Raw genomic sequence first — 7623 nt, forward strand, 5'->3', positions numbered from 1 at the left:
AACAAATCTTGTAATTTTGAGTCTAATCCATGTCAGAAATGAACATGAACAAAAACAAATCCCACTTTTTTTTTTTTTTTTGTAGGTCTGGGCCCACATCTCAAGCATCAAATGAAAGCTAGCTGTCACGGAGCTTCCTGTGAGTTCTCAGCTTCTCCAGTGTTTCATACTTTGTTTGGTTTAGCCAGGCACGAGGTGGAATGCTGTCAAAGCAAAGGATTAAGGATGCTGCAAAGATCCTAGCATCTCTGCAGATTTTAAACAAAAACTGCCTTTAGGTATCTGTTCATGTCAGCAAGCAGCAGCCCATTCGCTGCAGCTCACAGGGACTTTTTGGCTGTAAGTCAAACAAAACACAGCTTTAAGTTTCTTTTAGCTCCATGAGGACATCAACTTGTATGTTTAAAGGAACATAAAATGCTTTGGGATAGGACTGGGTTTGAAAACGGCTCGTCTGCTGAGGTTCTGGCCTGTTTTGATGGACGAACCCAGCCCACAGAAGGAATGCTTTGTCTTAAATGGTTGTAATCCCAGACAACCTCTTTCCAAGGGACTGTATGAACTCAGGACATGTATTTTTTTCTTTTTTTTTGCCTAGAATGTATTCATGGTCCAGTCTCAGTCAAAAGTGACACGTTCAATCCAAGTGTCAGGGAAAAATATTGTCAAATACTTCTTTTTTTTGTTTGTTTGTTTTTTGCTTTAAGCCTTCATTATCAACCAACAGGTGAGTCTGCAGCTGAAAGCTAAAGGTGGACAAGAATGAAAAGTTATATTGTATACTTTTATAACATTCTTTTAAAACGCATTTTGTCAAATTGAGGCCTCCAACCTATTTTATTTTTTAGTAGGTATTGTGGTTTGATTGAAAGCACAGTCTTAGATAACACTGCACATCCTTAAAAACAATCTTTGAATGTAAGAAAGTGAAATACCTGCCTCCAACGGCTGAACGTTTTGGCAGAAATGTTAGTCGGCAATGGGGCATTAAGAGAAGAGAAAACAAAACGCACATTCCAATAGAGTTTTCAGACCAAAAGGTTGAAACTGCATTAGATGCTGCATTTACTGAACATGGGAAATGCAAGCTTTTCAACTTTGACTGCAATAAAATCAAAGACAAAGTCACTAGAAGTGTAATTTTACCTCAGTAAAACTGCTTTTCGTGAACTTGTAATTTACAGTGCAGATTATTTCAATGCATATTATACAGTAAATAAAAAAATTAGTTTTTTGAAGTTTTGAAACCAATATGAAACTAAACATAGCTCAGAATTTGTGTTTGGTCTTCTTTTTTGTAACAATGCTTATAGGCAATACATTTTGTTTGTTGAAAAGCCTGTTTATTTGATATAAATAATACAAATTATATAAATTTGTGGGTTGAGCAGGTTCGTTTGTAAATTGCAACCATGAATTTTTTTTTTCTGCCAATGCCAAACAGCTTATTCTACTGCTGACTCTTGTTCTGAGCTTCTGGTATCCCATGACGCCAACCAGTGGCAATCCCATCTCTTCACAGTCTGAGACTGAACATTATCCTCTGAAATGAATCTGTTTATCCCACAGAACAGGATTCATCAGATCTCAACAATTTGGGAGTGTAGAGGATGGAATGTCCTGCCTGCAGTCCTGATCTTAACCCCACTGAACACCTGTGGGATCAGCTTGGACAGGATGTTTGTTCCAGAGTGACCAACTCAACCATATTGGCTGACCTGCAATAAATGTCATCCAACCCCATGAGACCAGGTTGGTGAGCAGCATGAGGAGGAGGCTGTTGTGGCTGTGTATGGTTCATCCACATGCTACAGAGGCCTCTGTTTGTTAAATGAAAACATTGCTCAGTTTCTGATATATTCTATTTCATCAATCCTCAAGCATCCAGTAAAGAACACTAAACAAGAGTCAGTAGTAGAATAAGCTGTTTGACATCTGCTGAGATTCTGCACTATATTATTATTATTATTATTGCAACAAAAAATAATCAACCAAACCCTAGTTTTTTTTTTTGTAAAGTTTATTTATAACCATCTCATACTCTGTCTAAAGAAAAAAAAACTTGCTTAGATAAACAACTTAACAAAGATGATAAAATTTTTGAAAAACAGAGTGCTGCATACAAATCTCATGACAGACGTATGAGCCCAGGTTGGTTCTGTCATAAGGATTCCTCGCACACAGAAGACAAATCAGGCAGGAACGTCAGAAATGAGAGATAAGACAGGACTTATAACACTGCATGCATTCACTGGTGACAAATGAAATAAAAACCAGAAAAACGTGCAAAGGAATGAAATAACTGTTTTTCTGTGTGAACAAATCGGATGTTAAATCACAAAACTTCCATTTTTTATGACAAATTTAGTCAAAATTTGTCCATCAGCACAGTCAGAACTAAACTATTTCTCCAAACTAAGTTTTTTTTTAAATATACACATAATATATTAATTGGTAATAACCTTTCCACAGAACCTTCAACAGATTTGAACTACCCTTTTAAAGTTGTAAATGCCAGCACACTCAGGCTTGAGCAGCAGGGCTCACAAAACAGCTCCAGGGTTCATGTTTTTATTTCCACACACTGAAGTGATCCAGATCCTCATGTAAACTCATTAGACGCCTAATTAAGCCGTTCTCCACCTCTCCACAAAAAGTTATAAAGCTCGATGCTCTGTAATCGTGGGTTTTCTAATGAAGAGACGTAAAAACGATGCTGAAAATAGCTGCTGGGATGAGCTCTCGATAGGAAATAAGCTGAAACTCAGAAAATCAATGGGAAATCTACAGCTTTATTTATGAATCTAAAAAGACTATGTTTCCCCTTTAAGGCTGGATGATTTACTTACCAGATGATTCACTACGAAAAGAAAAAGAATAGCCAAAAAAAGGCTTGAATGAATGTGCACTGATTCTGCGTGTGCACATTCCTGCAGATCACGGTGAACCTAAAGGCTTTATAGTCAGACAGCTAGACTCTTTTTATAGTTCTATACCACACATTTAGGAGGCTTCCTGAATTCCTAACAACCTTGTAAAGAAAAAGACATTTAGGACTTTTCAGGCAGCTAAATCTGCCTCAGAATGGATTTCAGTCTCCGTCCTGACTTCATGGAGGGATCTATATTCCTGTTAATGGGTTCACTGGGAAAGCTGCACAACAAATAAACTTTAACTGGCATGCATATTTTACAGGTCTGGGTCTTTTTCCTGGAAAACTAATGTAATACCTGGAGTGCCAGCTCTAAGATTCTGAAAATCGTCCTATGGAAAAATACTTTCCTCCGTTATATAACATTTGGATTTTGTCCCCCCCCCCCCCCCCCCCGCCTCGGACTCGTTCCACTTGTGACTTTAAATAATTGCATTTGTTCCCTTTTTTAACTCCACCATTGCTGACTTTTGTCAGTCAGTAACGTCTGACTGAGCAAAATGAATGCGTAAACACGTTGGAAAATACAACCGTCTGTTAAAGCCGTTCATGAAGATGACGACTGCATGTCCCAATCTGCTCAGGACTGCGATTACATTCCACACAGCTGTACTTGACTCACGCCATGCGTTCAGTTGGCAAACACGTGCTCAGACCAAAGCCAACGCCAGCATTAAGCGTCTCTATCAGATCTGGCTCAGGGGCATTTCTGGGATTTGAACGCCTCAGAAACAGCAGTTCTCCTGTGTGTTTGAAGGTGGGTGGACACAACTTTCACAGGTGCATAATGACTACAGGCATCGTGAAAATAGCCCACCAGTGTGTAATGAGTGGGTAACAGATGATGACGCAGCGATAAACAGTTCACTCCCATCTGGAAGGCTGAAGACAGGCCTTTGATGCAGACTCTTATTACGGGCTCTACAGAGCTGACGGGCAAAGTAACTGATGGTTACCCAGACCTGGATGTCAAAGCTGGCATTATCTTTGATGTGTGCATGTATGAGTGTGCATGTGAAAGTGGAGGGTGGGGCTGCCAACATGCACGGAGAGAACGTGCTGAATGACAGATTATGGACATGAACGATTCTTCGGGAACACTTTCACTCTTTGCGGACCACGAGCGTTCGTTTGTCACATTTTTTAGCCCAGCGTTTAGCTGCGTGTCCGACCCGTCCTTTCTGATGGAGTAAAAGGTCAGTTTATACAAATGATAACCAACTGATGGCCCTCGGACCAAATTTGGCCATGAAGATCATTCTGTCAGGCCTGGAAGTAGTTTACATGCTTTGAAAGTAGGATTCTGATAACAAATAATATCTTACCTGTTCTAGATAGCTTATTCAACAACCTCAGTTTAGAGGAATTAATTTTAATTCTGACCTGATTTATGAGCTTCTGTCTAGTCCAATCAGGACCAAGACTAAAGTGGATTCATGCTTGTCGTAAAAGAACTCTGGTCTGAAACATTCATGACAGTTTGTCCCAGAGGTGGGCAACTTTTTTGTTTTTCCCAAGGGCCACATTAAGAAGTTTAAAGCAATCAAAAGGCTGTATACAGAATTGGAAAATAAATTTTCTTTATCACATATAATCTAGAAGACCTTTTGCAGGCTTTGTCTTATTGTAGCATAGTTAGCATGCTTTATAGCACATCTTTCCAATATCCTATAGAAAAGACGTATTCTGTAAACTGGCTCTTGTAACAATATATTATACATGTTAGCAGAAATAAGCAAAACAAACTCATATTTTTGTGTTTCGATGTCTTTAAAGTTCTGGAAACACAATGACTTAAAAAAAGTTTATAAAAAATGTTTTACGTAAGATTTTTAATTTAAATTTCCTTAAGTCTTGTTGATAAATTTATGGTGTTTTTTAAATCAATCATTTTTTAAAAAGTATATATTTTTTAAACTAGGGATATTGGGGGCCTGATGAAGACTGTCCAAGGGCCACTTTCGGCCCTCGTGCCTTAATTTGCCCACGTCTGGTTTATCCTATTTGTATTTTACAAACCTTAATACTTCCTTTGGTTTCATATTTACTGTTTTGAGGGAAATACCTGATATTTACATTGGAAGAGCTCCAGAGTATACCAGAAATCCTACAGCTAGCTGCTGCTGCTGCTTTTGTGTTTGCAAATAGCAACAAACAAGTTATTAAATGCAATAAATGGGAAATCAGTAAAGTGAAACCCATTTATGTGTTTTATTTCCTAGAAAAAATGTTGTTTTAAACCTCACACTTTTGTACTTGGGTGTATGAGAACATCACTGGTATTTACAAAGTATTTATACCGTTCATACTTTGCTATCACCCGCCACATAAAGGCAAGAATTTGCTTTTTACCAGACACAGAGAGTCAATAAATTGATTTTTAACAGTTAACTTGGTCATGTTTCTGCTTAATATGTCACTGTGTTACTGTTAGGCCAGGCTGATTCTGGCAGATCCTGATCATCCACTCCATGGTGAGTTCAGGTTGCTTCCATCTGGACGCAGGTATCTGCTGCCCAGATGTAGAACGACCAGACTGAAAAACTCATTCATCCCCGGAGTGATCAAGCTTCTCAACGAACATCGATGACTTCCGTATTGTTATTTTAATGTCTTAATGTCTTGTGTAGTGTGGTTGTTTTGTATATCTCTACTGACTGTGAAACTAATTGCCCCTCGGGGATAATAAAGATTCTTGAACTTGAACTGTGTGTCCATCTTTTGCAGACTACTCATAAATCCGCACAGTCTGAAGAATCATTGATTTTATTTGTTTCCCTGAGCAGGCATCGAATGATCCCCTGCAGAAAGGAACAGTTCAAAAATCTGTTTTTATAGAAGACCTTCAGTTTGTCCAACAGGAGGTACTCTTACTCTCAAAACATAAAAACTGATAAACTACGATTCAATGGGAATATCAATAATAATGTACACTGAACTGCTAAACCTTTGTGTGGTTGTCGCTGAGCTTCATCTCCAATACGAACTCAAACAGCTAACGCAAGAGATCGAACATCAAGATTTGACCAAAACGCTCTAATTCTGTTATTTCCCAACATATGATCATCTTAATCTAAAGTTAGTGGGTGATATGGATTCCTTCAAAAATGCTAAACCTTTCATCTTACAGTGCAGCATCATTTCACATGATCATATTAGATTTTTGTGACTAAACGCAATAAAGTGTCATCATGACTGAGGCTGTTCGTTGTGCTTTGGTACTTCACCTATAACTAATCATTATTTAACTAATAACATGAATGTAAGTGACATTTGACCTCAAACTGAACTTTTTTTATAGGATGGTCGCAGTTCACAGTCATGTCAGTGAAGTAAATCCTATGAGTTATTCTGACCCGTTAGGTCTCACTTCATGGTATTGGACTGGACTGAGAGTTTCAGGTCTGGAAAAATACTTCCAGGCTCCAAAATATGTTGTTGTTTGCTTTGTTTGAGCTGCCAGAAAACTTTAAAGATAGCACAGCTTCATAGTTCTGAGGAGTTTGTCATTTTAAACCATGCGATAACGATGTGGTTGTCAGTAAATACGATCATAGATGTTTTTAAAGCAATTACGTAACCAAGAATGATTCGGCTTAGGTTCTGGGATAAAGCACTCTGTCAGTTTATCTCATTTAAATCACTAAATAGGCAATTTCTGCAAACTCTGAGGTATGTATTATTAGATGGGAGAAGCAGGAGGGGACTGATTACTTGTGCAGTTAATTTCATGGATAAGATGTTCCAGATGTGTAAGTGACTCAGATACAGCCCTGGGTTATGTTGCAGGATAAGAGCTGAAGCACTTCTGGTCTCAAAAGTTTCAAATCTGCAAAATGAAGTGACACAAAACAATAAAACCTTCCTTTAAAAACATTTAGTCATATCGTTTCGAGTGAATTGAGGTCATCTTGGCGTCCAGATTTAGAAACTGCTCTTTACTGTGAGAGATTGATACAACCACATAAGACCAAACATCCTGTGTCTGAGCATGGGCACTGTCTGCTGTTACAAAGAAAAGAAGAACTGTGAAGAGCTTCATCATAACAACTCTCCCATCTTACTTCCGATCCCCACCAGAGAGGCCCAAAAAAAGACCAAACGGACGGGCATGAAACAGAGAGAAGGAAATTATGACGAGAATTTTTCGCAGTTAGTAATTTAGTTAAGTTTAGACAGAGGGTGTGGAGAGCACTTTTTGAAATGTTCAAACACATCCAGACTGCACCACACAGGCCTCTGGCAAGTGGCCTCCATCAGCCACAGACAGGCAGTTTGTGTCTTCACATGCACACACACACACGTGCACAGACCCAGTGAAGACTCAGTTGTGCAGGAAAAAGTGCAAACAAATCATTTACTATCTTTAAAGACGAAGCTTACAACTCCCCCGACATGTGCTCCAATCTGTTCCAGAGAGCATTAATCACTGTTGGTCTCTTTCTGTGAGGAAACCTCCTGGCAGCCTAACATCACCTTTACAGCCAGCGTAACGCCCCCAAACACCTGCTGGAGGCGCTTTCTGCATCAAAACATGTTACTTTTTGTTTGACGGGAGAATAAAACCATCAATAGCTTTTGCAAACTTAGAACACGCTGTTTTAACTCAACTTAGAGACATACCCCAAGCGACTTGCAGCTGTAACTGCAGCAAAAGGCGGCGCTACAAAGTATTAACGCAAGGGGGCCGA

This window comes from Nematolebias whitei, chromosome 19, assembly GCF_014905685.2.
Source record: "Nematolebias whitei isolate Nwh7 chromosome 19, NemWhi1, whole genome shotgun sequence".
In the NCBI taxonomy this organism is placed as follows: domain Eukaryota; kingdom Metazoa; phylum Chordata; class Actinopteri; order Cyprinodontiformes; family Rivulidae; genus Nematolebias; species Nematolebias whitei.